Source organism: Myotis brandtii, unplaced genomic scaffold, assembly GCF_000412655.1.
Source record: "Myotis brandtii unplaced genomic scaffold, ASM41265v1 scaffold1282, whole genome shotgun sequence".
Taxonomy (NCBI): domain Eukaryota; kingdom Metazoa; phylum Chordata; class Mammalia; order Chiroptera; family Vespertilionidae; genus Myotis; species Myotis brandtii.
The window spans coordinates 1,184,575-1,197,311 of NW_005354519.1; positions in this window are offsets into that span (position 1 = coordinate 1,184,575).

The window sequence follows — 12,737 nt, forward strand, 5'->3', positions numbered from 1 at the left end:
GGCACGTCCCCAGTGGGGAGTGTGCAGGAGGCAGCTGATCGGTGTTTCTAACTCTCTATCCCTCTCCCTTCTTCTCTGTAAAAAATCAATAAAATATATTTTTTTAAAAAATGATGAGAGAGAATCATCAATCAGCTGCCTCATGCACGCCCCACACTGGGGATTGAGCCTGCAACCCAGGCATGTGCCATGACTGGGAATTGAACCTCGACCTCCTGGTTCATGGGTTGATGCTCAACCACTGGTCCATGCTGGCTGGGTTTGCTTTTTAATGTTTCAGTTGGACAGTTAAAAAAAATAAGCACTTGCCCTTTATTATTACAAATGTGGTCTTGAAATTATGACAGCATGACTTCATGAGCCCCCTTTCTGACCAAGGGAAAGGGAAAACAGGCTTGAAGCTACTAGCTGTAGGACCCCCGGAGCTTGGCTGCAAGACCCAGGCACCCATCAAGATCCACCCTGTGGCCAAGGGAGAGCCTGGTGGTCAGGAAATAAAGGGAACACAGAACATTGTGTCTGGTTTCTGTCTCATAGCTTCCTTTTTACTATGATGGAAAACATCAAGGTGGGGCCTGACCCAGAGAGGCCAGTTTGGCCTCTATGCTCCTGAGTCCAGACTCCTCTGCAAGCCCCAGTTCCAGCCAGTGCCAGCAAGGGCAAGGTGCAAATCGCTAACCTTGGATTTCAGAGGCCTCCTGATGTGTGCTTTGCCCTCTCCCTTTTGAAAACCACGTGCTCTGCTGAAAATGAAAGCAGAAAGAATTAAGTGCATTCATTTTCTCCTGCGGTCTGACATCACAATCCCAGCCTTCCTCGTTCATCTTCTTCTGGTTTTGTTGGCCTTAGTGTGCTCTGCTGGTCCCAAGTGGGGCCATAGCCTGCCCACCCTGCTCTCACGGTTCTGTATCTTTCTTGTGCCTTCAGAATGCACTGAACAGCTGTGCAAATTGCTCACTGCACTACTCTAGGAGGCGCCATTCACAGGAGTGATGAAGAAAATTGCTGTAAAAACCAGCGGGGATTGCAGCTGAGTGAGACAAAGGGCTGTTGGAGTCCCAGGCAGTTCCTCTTAAAGTGCCCATACTCAAACTTACTCAGACTCACTCCCTCTGAATTCTAGCACTGGGGTAGCAGCTCAAAAAGCACCAGGGACATATGGGGAGGAAATGAAGTGGGCAGCTTTTTCCCAGACAATGGGAATTAGAGCCCACCCCACAATTCTTTTGACATTGTTTCTATAAATGCTGACTCTGACTAATATGAAGCTTGTAGATAAATAGCATCTATAATAATAATCTATGATAATAAAAGCGTAATGTGCTAATTAGACCGGACAGCCAAATGACCTTCCAGACATCATTCCAGACATCCTTCCAGATGAAGCCGCAGCAGTGGGGGCTGAGGCAGAGGCAGTTAAGGGTGATCAGGCAGATAAGCAAGTGGTTAGGTGTGATCAGGCAGGCACAGTGGTTAGGGGCAATCAGGCAGGCAGAGGTGGTTAGGGGTGATCAGGCAGGCAGGCGAGCGGTTAGGAGCCAGTGGTCCCGGATTGCGAGAGAGATGTCTGACTGCCAGTTTAGGCCCGATCCCACGGCAGTCAGACATCCCCCAAGGGGTCCTGGATTGTGTGAGGGTACAGGCCAGGCTGAGGGACCCTCCCACCCCCCGTACATGAATTTCGTGTACTGGGCCTCTAGTGTTTGTATAAAAATTTTAGGAATTAACCAGAAGATACAGATTCCGATCTTCAGTCATCCCAGTTCTAGGAGATTTGCTGACCTTCAATCATAGAACCAGGATGACATAGAACCAGCATGACAAAGACCAGGAGGATGCACAGAAGACCATTTGACCTATTTCAAGATCCTTATTGGAATGGACGGTGCTGGTCTGCACGTAGAGAAATTTTCAACCCCCTTTCCCTTGATCTGTTTGTTCTGCTTTCCCTCTCCCTTCTTATAAAATCCTCTGCCTACACTGAGGTCTCATGAGTTGGGTTTCTGTGGTGGAAGGCAGCCAAGCCTGGATTTCAGTTACAGGCAGAGGCCATTGTTCCTTTTTTGAGCCCTTCTTGCACAGAGCTGACTGGCAGGTGCCATATCTGAGTCTCACTCAACCTGTCTCACACTGTTACCCCCCCGCCCCAGTGATTCCTTGATACCCCACCCCACTGACTTACAGATGCACCCAAGATGTTTCCAGAGGCTTTTTAATACAAATGGCCTACATTGGGTCATGCTTTGTACTTTCCTAAAATCTCTCCAACAAGGAGCATCTGGCCCCAGCGTGCAAAACAGAAAGTCTCATAGATACAGAAAGCAGTTTGAAGGTTACCAGATGGAAGGCTGGTTGAGGGGTTGGGTGAAAATGGTGAAGAGATTTAGAAGTACAAATTGGTAGTAACAGAATAGTCATGGGGATGTAAAGTATAGCATAGGGAATATAGTCAATAATATTCTAATAACTATCTATGATGTCAGATGGGTACAAGACTTATTGAGGCGATCACTTAGTAAGTTATACATAATATTTAATCATTGGGGTGTACACTAAAACTAATATAATATTGTATGTCAACTGTAATTGAAAAAGTTAAATCTTAAAAAAACAACAATAATAATTTATTTCTACGACAAAATGTACTCTGGTTATCCTAACTATTCTCATTTTGTACATTTCTTTCCATTCTTGTCCACATAAATAAATATTTTAGGTCCTTGCAATAATAATGTACATAGCCACCTCCACTTTGATTGTAAACATTTTATTTTTATACTAGAGGCCTGGTGCACGGATTCGTGCACTGGTGGGATCCCTCGGCCTGACCTGCACCCTCTCACAATCTGGGACCCCCTCGCTTGCTGCTGGGGTTCAGCAGATTGAGATTGTGTTAGACGGGCCAGACAAGCCCTGGAACCGTCTCACAGTCCCTCCCCAACTGGCCAACCTCCCACATCTCTCCCTGGCACCGATCATGTACTAGTGGGGTTCCTTGTCGGCCTGACCACCCTCTCACAATCTGGGACCCCCTCGGGGGATGTTGGACTGCAGGTTTTGGCCCAATCCCCACAGGCCAGGCCGAGGGCCCCCACCGGTGCACGAATCCATGCACTGGGATGGTTTCAGGCCAGGCCAAGGGACCCCACCAGTGCACGAATCCGTGCACTGGGATGGTTTCAGGCCAGGCCAAGGGCCTCTAGTATGCATATAAGATCTTTGGTTAATCTCCTCCCGCCTTCCCCCTTCCCCCCTTTCCTCTGAGATTTATGTTTCCATGCTTGTGCATTGAGCGTCTGCCCCCTGGTGGTCAGTGCATGTCATAGCTACTGGTTGAACGGTCGAACAGTTGCTTAGGCTTTGATATATATAGATAGCATTCATGATCTCTCTCTTTTTTTTTTTTACTGTTTGCAGATTTGTATAGGAAGACCATAATTTTGTCATGAATTGATAATATTTCTAGTTGAAAAATATATCATCACTGCCATAATAAGTATTAATTCAAAAATTTTGTTGGGTATCTATGGTGTGGCTAGGCCCTGTTCTAGAAACTGTGGAGATGCAGCAGTAAATAAAGCAGATAAAAATATCAACTCACCTAGCAGTGGTAGGAGACAAACAATAATAAAGATGCATAAACAATAATATGTTGTGTCAGGTGATATAAGCTATAGGAAAAAATAAATCAGAGAATGTGTATGATGTGGTTTGCAATTTTAGATACCATGGCATGAGAAGGTCTTTCACCCCCCCACCAGAGAGTGAGACATTGAGCCATTCAGATATTTGGGGAGGAGCATTTCAATTCAACTGAGAGATTAACAAATGCAAAAGCCCTGAATGCCTAGTTTGTGTGAAGAACAGTAAGAAGGTCTGCATGACTGAAGGGGAATGTGTAAGATGAAGGGGAATGAGTAAGATGGGGAATGGTAGGAGATGAAGCCAGGGAAACAAAAGGGAGTTAGAGTGCATAGGGCCTTGGTTTAAAAAAAAAAATCTATCTAGCTAGCTACCTATCTATTTACTTATTTTTATTGTGGTAACATAAAAATGACCTTCTCAACCGTTTTTGTGTAAGTTCAATGGTAATAAATACATTTGCATCATTGTGCAACCATCACCATCACCCACCTCTAGAACTTTTTCATCTTCCCAAACTAAAACCCTTCACTCCTTAAACACTAACTTTCCCTCCCTTTCCTCTAGCCCCTGGTCATTACCCTCCTACTTTCTGTGCCTGGGTTTTTACTTGGAACTCTGTGAGAGCTACTGGTGGGTTTTGAACAAAGAAGTGCTGTGATTTGACTTAGGTTTTAATAGATGTCTTCTGGCTGCTGTGTTGACAATGACTGGGAGAAGAGTAGGAAGTGCCTGGCCAGTGTGGCTCAGTAGTTGAGTGTCCACCTATGAACCAGGAAGTCACAGTTTGATTTCAGATCAGGGCACATGCCAGGGTTTCTGGCTCCATTCCCAGAAGGGGGCATGTAGGAAGCAGCCCATCGATGATTCTCATTATTGATGTTTCTATCTCTCTCTCCCTCTCCCTTCCTCTCTGAAATCAATAATAAAAATATATTTTAAAAAAAAGAAGAAGAGTAGGGGCAGTAGCAGAGAGGCTAGTTAGGAAGCTGCTGTAATAACCTGGGTGAGAGAAGATGGTGACTTGGATCAGGGTGGTTGCAGAGAGGGGAAGGGGGGCGGGGTAGTAGTGGTGGTGAGAAGTGGGAAGATTCTGAAGGCAGAGCCACGAAGACTTGCCAATGAACTTGATGTGAGCTATGAGAGAGAGAAAGCAGAAAATCAATGATGACTCCAAGATTTTTTTGGCCTAAGCAACTGGAAGAATAGAGTTGCCAATGTCTATATAAGAAATGTTCAAACCTGTAAAGAATTTTTATAAGTTTATTTGAACCAAAACAGACGGCATATGCTGGGGAGCAAGATTTCAAATGTTCCAGAGAATAACAGATTTGCAGTTTCTTTTATGCATTTGAAGTTAAGGACAGAATATAAGGAAATTTACCTAAAGGTGGGAGAAAGCAAGGCAGGGATTGGATTACAGGATAGTTAAGGTTATGCGCTCTCTTGAGGGTTATCACCCTTATTTCAAATATGCGTTAACCTAGATGCATAGAAACAATAGACAGGGCTTGCTTAGGGCAAAGACAGACCTTTTACTAAAAAATTCATGTGACAGGTCATGGTGACTACCTGCCATGACCTGTCTAGTAAGGAATTTATGACCAGATCACTCTGTGAGGTTATTTTTTATAGAACCCCATTTTTCATCCACACCATAAAGTTAGGTGGGAAAGACTTCAGAGGAGAATGTGGGGGTTTTTTTTGGTGGGGGGGGGAGGATCAGGAGTTTAGTTTTGAACATGTCCAGAATGAGACATTTTATTAAACATTCAAGCTGAGATATTGAATTGAGAGCTGAGTCTGGAGTTCACAGCAGCCGAACTGGAGATAGAGATTTGTAATCATCAGTGTATAATATAGATGGTATCTAACGCCACGTGGCCCAGTGAGCTCACCAAAGTATGGAGAATAGCCAAAAACCAAGTCTTGGAAGTGAAACTGAAGGCTTTCCAAGGTTAAGAGGTCGGGGATACAAGGGGGGAATCAGTAAGAAGCCGCTAGGAGAGGAGTACAAACTGGAGGGCGTTTCTTCATGCAATTCCAGCGAAGAACACTGTTTCAGAGAGATCTACACAGTCACTGGTTTGTGCCTGATTGGATCTGCCCTGAGATCTGCTGAGTTGAGGGTCACTGGGAGGCCAGGGGGTGAAGCTGAGCTGTGAGGCAGCATTAGGAACAGGGATTGAGGAGCCATTCAGGGAGGGCCAGGGTGTCGGGGAGAGGGTCCTGAGGAGTGAGTGGGAATTTGTGGAGTAGGGAAAACAGCTGTCCAGAGGTATCCCTTGTGGACCCCAGTGGTGGGTTGATCTGCAGAGTAAAAAAGACCAGAGCAATGGCACGGCACAGGAATGCAGTAACCCCCCGGGCCCCTGGATTCTCCCCCATAATAAGGGTCTCCCAAGAGCTCTGAAGCTGCTGATGGAGCTCTCCTCAGTCAGGTGGACTCAGGGGCTGCAGTCTGAATAGTAAGGGGAGTAAGGGCTGCTGAAATGAGATTAGGTCCCTGTTGTGGGCTGAATTGTGTTCCCCCACCCGCCAAATTTCTGTGTTGAAGCTCTACTCTCCCAGTATCTCAGAGTGTGACTGTATCTGGAGATAGGATCTTGAAAGGGGTGACTGAGTTAAAATGAGGTCTTTAGGGTGGGCCTTAATCCGATCTGACTGGTGTTCTTATGAGAAGAGGAAATGTAGGTACCAGAAAAGCACTCACACGAGGGGAAAAGACCAGGTGAGAGGACACAGTGAGAAGGCAGCCATTTGCAAGCCAAGGAGAGAGGCCTCAGAAGAAACCAACATTTCCCACACCTTGATCTCAGATTTCCAGCCTCCAGAACTGTGAGAAAATAAGTTTCCATTGTTTTGGTCACCCAGTCTGTAGGGAGCTCCGTCCACAATGCAAGGAACTGAGGATGGCTTCTCCTCCAAAACCAGCTGGGAACGAAGGCCCTCCAGTCCAGCAGCCCAAAGGGAACTGAATCTTGCTGACAACCATGTAGGTGAACTTGGAGGAGGATCCTTCCCCAGCTGAACACTTCAGTAAGACCTTAACCTTGGCCAATGCCTTGAGACAGACCCTGAGCGGAAGATGCAGCAAAGCTATGTCCAGATTCCTGGCCCACGGGAATTGTGTGATATAGATGTGTGTTATTTTAAGCCGCTAAGTATGTGCTGATTTTTACTCAGCAGTGGATACATAGTACAATACTGAAAAGCTCCTTGAGCTGTAGACTGAAGCTTATCTTGGGCCCAATTAGCATTGGCCTGAGGTGGACTCTTTGAATATAACTGAAAATTTGAGTCTTTTGGGATACCAATGCCGCCCTCACAAACTCCTTACTGATGAAATGAGAAGTTTGGACAGATCCCCAAGATTTCTTTCAGTGCAATTTTTCTACAACATATGGATTAAGAGCCCACAACCAGTACATCTGCATTGGTTGGCTTGTGGCAGCCCATTGATATCTTCTTTAAAAGTCAGTTTTTGGTGTTTTAGAAAATTTTTGCAGAAGGCAGCTAGAGTATCTCCCTAAAATCCACATCCATCCAGAACCTCAGAGTATGACCTTATTAGGAATCTTTGCCGATGTAATTAGGTTGAGATCGGACTGGGTTACGGTGGCCTCTAAATCCAACAGTTAATGTCCTTATAAGAAGAGGGGAGGACATACAGAGACACACAGGGAAGGAGATGTGAAGACAGAGGCAGAGATTAGAGCGATCAGCTACAAGCTGAGGAACTCAAGGATTGCCAGGAGTCACAACAAGCTGGGAGAGAGGCGAGAAGTCTTCTTTCCTGGTTCCTTTGAAGGGAGGGAGGTCCTGCTGTCACCTTGATTTTGGACTTCGGACCTCCAAAACTATGAGAGAATACATTTCTATTTTTTTTTAAGCCATGCAGTTTGTGGTAATTTGTTATGGCAGCCCTAGAAGACGAATACAGCATGTTGATTTTCTTTTAAGCTCATATATACTGTACAGAAAATTATAGATATTTCATAATGTGGCCATGAAGAAAGATGCTTCTGAAGATATTAGATCATTTGGAAAACCGCCTATGACACAATGTTAAGAGCTGGAAGCAGAAGTATGTACAGTATGATTGTAGCTAGGTTAAGAAGGAACCTTCTGCATAGGGAAAAGGAAGCCTGAAATACAAATAGCATGGTAGGACTGTGCAGGGTTCTCTCCCTTTTAATTACTCACAAGTTCTTCATGGGTTTATTTTCACGTGTATGGAAATGGTGATAGGAAACTGAGGAAAAGAAATCCAGGTTCTAAGGGAGAATGTGAGACACATGCAGGTTATGGAATGTTTGTGACTTCACTACCCAACATAAGAAGAATAATATTATCCAGTACATCAACTGTAATACTTTTCCCCTAGCTGTCCCCTCCCTCCCTCTTGGAGATAACAACTATTCAAAACTGATTATACTGTATCACTATTTTGCTTTTTTAATATAGTATGATGTTAATAATGAAGCTGCACATGACAATTGTGTGGTTCTATTTATTTAGAGGCCTATTAGAATGCTCATGTTTCCTAGTTTGATTCAATATCATATACCTAATATTCTCACATGCTGATTTATGTATGTGTACCTTATTTGCTGTCATTGATGTATAGCCTGCTCTTTAAAATGTATTCATTCAGCCTGGCCAGAGTGGCTCAGTGATTGAGTGTCAACCTATGAACCAGGAGGTCACCATTTGATTCCCAGTCAGGGCACATACCTGGGTTGCTGGCTCGATCCTCAGTGGAAGGCATGCAGGAGGCAGCCAATCAATCATTCTCTCTTACCATTGATGTTTTTAATCTCTCTTTCCCTCTCCCTTCCTCTCTGAAATCAATAAATTTTTTTTTAAAAAATGTATTCCTTCATGGCTTTATTTAGGTATTTTGTAATAAAGGAATGGGGGTGGGGGGAGAAATATAGATTTTGAGGCAACATTTTCAGAAGAAAACTTTCGCAAATAGGGACTTACAAACATCCTTTGACTAAGTCATGGTTGTTTTCTCTTTCTCTTCCCCAATTTGCCTGTTTCCTTACCTGCCATGAGGGTGTGATTTGTCTGAGCACCCCCATGCTTGTTCTGTTACAGAAAACCAGAGAAGAACCAAGCAACGCTTAGAGAGATGGAGTTACATTTATTATTATTATTACGTGAGGGCCCAGAGGAAAATATCTCTCAAATTCTGGGCGAAATCACACGGGAACTTTCTTGTATTTATACCATTTTACCTTCTTTGTCTCCCAAATATGGGGTTTCTCCAGTTCTCCTTGCAAGTTCTTAAAGGGCCCTATGTGCTGGGACTTTGAGACCTCAACCAAAGGCTTGGCCTGACACCCGCACTAATAACTTCGTCTGGAGAAGGTTTAATGGCCTCTCTGAAATGGGAGTAGTCTTATTTTCCTTATTATTTAAGCCAGCAAGCATTACAGAAGCCAAAATGCAGGGTTAAAATTTCAAACAGCAGTTTTTATATAAGATGGATGCTTCAGTTCCTATTTCAGGGGAGTCTGAGGATATGGATGGGGGTGGGGGGCCCCCGGACTGCTCAGTGCCAGCCACAGACTTCACAGCTCAGTGAAACTCCTCGTGTTTCCTCAGAGCTCATCGTTATTCTTGGACTTTTGCTTCCTCTCTGGCTCTCAGCCCCACTCAGTGTCTCCTGACTGTGGAATCACATGCCGTCCTGTACTTCGGAGTTTGAGCTTTATCATGCTCCAGCTCTTTGGCAATAGCTGGAGTGTGGGCCTGATGTCAGCAGCGAGGAGAAGTCTCTCTGTGGCTTTCCATCCACAGCCACATGATCCCAATGACTACCGTGGACCCCCGACTTGACCCTCTGATAGAGGAAGCCACCTGTCTCCTGAAACAGGCCCTTAACTGCTAATCACAGCACCTGGGGAGGAGTTGAGTTACCGAAGTCTCTGCAAACACACGCTCCCATCTGAGTCCCCCGGGAGGTAGGCGTTCAGAGTTCATGTGACAGGAGAAGGTGCACTGATTGCTAAGTGGGAGGATGAGAAAGTGTGGTTAGAGAAGACAACCAGCATTTCGTGTCTCTTCCCTGGGCCCAGCCCTGCACCAGGTGCTTTATTCACCTTGACCCTTTGAACAAACTTGAAGCAAGTCGTATTTTCAAGCTATTGTTTTTAAAAGAGATAATTGATATGAACTGCATGTTTATTTTCGCCTCCAAATTCCTATGTTGAAGCCCCAAAGCCTAACGGATGCTAAAGGAAGTGGGGCCTTTGGAAGATGACTAGGTTTATATGAGGTGATAAGAGTGGGGCCCCATGATGGTGTGACAAAAAGGGCGACTTGGCAAGCCTGACAGGCTCAAGCACTGAAAGTAGTCACAGGGGAAGCTTCCATCATTAAAGAAAAAAAATCTTAACTGAGCAAGTTGTGGTGAGAAGTCATGCCCCAAGGCCTATCTGAGAGATTAATCTCTACCCCAAACAAGCCCTGTCCATCTAGATTCTAGAATAACATACTTAAAATGCCAGATAATCTCTTCTCCAGACCCTGGTTTGGGGCGAGACAGCCCCAACATTTCTCCTTGTTATCTTTTACCCGGATATTTCTATACACTATGCATGGGAAATGTGAACTGTTCTGCACCCATCGATGTAAAAGAAGTGTGTAGCTCTCTCTATTTTACTTTTATCCAATCCCTGAGATTTCCCCGCTTTGCTTTCTCCCGCCTCCTTAAACCTCCACTAATGGGTTTCATGTAACCTTCCTTAGGTAACTCCTTTGATTCTAATGTATCAAATAAGCTGCAAAACTGCTGTTTTTCCGGAGCATGATCTCAGCCCCTTGAGATTTGACTTCCGGGACTAATCCCTAAACCCTTGGCTCATAAGACACTCTTGAATTCTTTCTTTAGGTTTGGAAATTCTTTCCCTGATAATGGGATTAGTGTTCGTATTAGAAGAGAAAGGGACCGGTGCTCTCTGCCATGTGAGGACACAGTGAGAAGGTGGCTCTACCAGTCAGGAAGCGGGCTCTCACCAGGCTCTGCATCAGCGGCCCCCTGATCTCGGACTTCCCAGACTCCGGGGCTGTGAGAAACAAATGTGTTTTGCTTAAGCCACCCAGTTTATGGTATTCTTGTTAAAGCCGCCCAAGCTGACGAAGGCGAAAACTAGGCTTAAAGAGTCAAGTGACGCAGCAATAAATAGAAGGGCAGGAACTGAAACTCAGTTTTGTCTCATGTTTAGTGCTTTTGCTTACTACCTATATTTGCTACTTTTTAAAAAAAATATATTTTATTGATTTTTTACAGAGAGGAAGGGAGAGAGATAGAGAGTTAGAAACATCGATGAGAGAGAAACATCGATCAGCTGCTTCCTGCACATCTCCTATTGGGGATGTGCCCGCAACCCAGGTACATGCCCTTGACCAGAATTGAACCTGGGACCTTTCAGTCTGCAGGCTGATGCTCTATCCATTGAGCCAAACCAGTTTCGGCAATATTTGCTACTTTTTGGTGAGCAACTGATTACCCAAAGCTCAGTAGTTTGAAACAATGACAACAATTTACGACCTCACAGTTTCTATGGATTAGGAATTTGGGAGAAGTGGTAGTTGGGCTGTTCTGGCTCAAGGTCTCTCAGGTAATCCCACTGAAGTAGTTGGCTGGGGCCCAGCCGGCATGGCTCAGTGGTTGAGTGTCGACCTATGAATCAAGAAGTCACAGTTCAATTCCTGGTTAGGGCACATGCCTGGGTTGCGGGCTTGATCCAGTGTGGAGTGTGCAGAAGGCAGCCAATCAGTGATCCTCCCTCATCATTGATGTTTCTGTCTCTCTCCCTTACTCTCTGAAATCAATAAAAAAATATTTTAAAAAATGGCTGGGGGCTGCTGTCATCTGAGGACTCGACTGGGGCTGGAGATCTACTTCCAAGGTGGCTGACTCACAGGGCAGGCAAGTTGGTGCTGGCTGTTGGCAGGAGGCCTCAGCTGCTTGAGTGTCCTCACAACATAACAGCCAGCTTCCCTGAGTGAGTGATTCACGAGAGAGCAAGACAGAAGCTGCAATGTCCTTTATGACTTTGCCTCAGAAGCCATATAATAATTTCTGCAGCATCCCATTGATTGCAAACACCAGCCCTATTCAATATGGGAGGGTGTGATAGCCAGTGAATACTGGGAGGCAGGATTATTTGGGGCCATTTTTGATGATGAGTACTGCCGGTGGTCTTAATCCAGCATCTAGAAGGGTTCAGGAATCTGGAGAAGCGCTGTGTGTAAATTAACCAAGAGTCCAGAGACGAAACATAATTTTGAAAGGCATTTGGGGGGCCAGAGGAGCTTGGCTAAAGAAACCAAGTTCTCCTTGTCTCAGGACCCCTTGCTATTTATTAAAACAACTTGTCCTAAGGCAAGGTAGATATACACTTCAAAGGGTAGGGTTAGGTATACAGTAGGCATTGTTAGATTGGGGGAATTTGCCTACGGCTGTTCAGGTGTTTGGCCAGCAGGAGGCAATAACATGTAGATTGAGATGCCCTCAGCTGTCTGGCAGCAAGCAATCATCCATGCATCCTTTTCAGGTTTGGGGAAATGCCCTCAGCCATTTCCAGATGATTATCCCTGCTGACATGCTGGAACTGGCTTCTGGCAGAGTACCATATTACACGTTACCCAACAATGTGGAATGTTGGTGCTGGCTGCTAAAAAACCCAATACAGAGATAGCATTTGCATATTGCTAACTGGGTTCCAGACTCTTAAAGCATAAAGTTTTTAGGTGTTCATAATTTTATAGTAAAAATGGGATTTGAGATTTTCTCACTGACAATGTGAACATTGGAAAGGATCAACATAAATATAGATAGTAATTGGGGGGCGGGGAGACGGGTATTTGATGAATTAAACATGTAAAACATTTAGTGTATACATTTTTTAAAAGAACATTTCCCAATATACTCAATCACAGTATTACACCAGAAAATGCAACCAAATCTTTCCCTGAGTCTTGTGAGTCATTCTAGCAAATTACGAAACCTGAGGAGGGGAACCCCTGATTTGTAATTGGTTGGTCAGAAGTACAGGAGGTCTGGACTTGCAATTTGC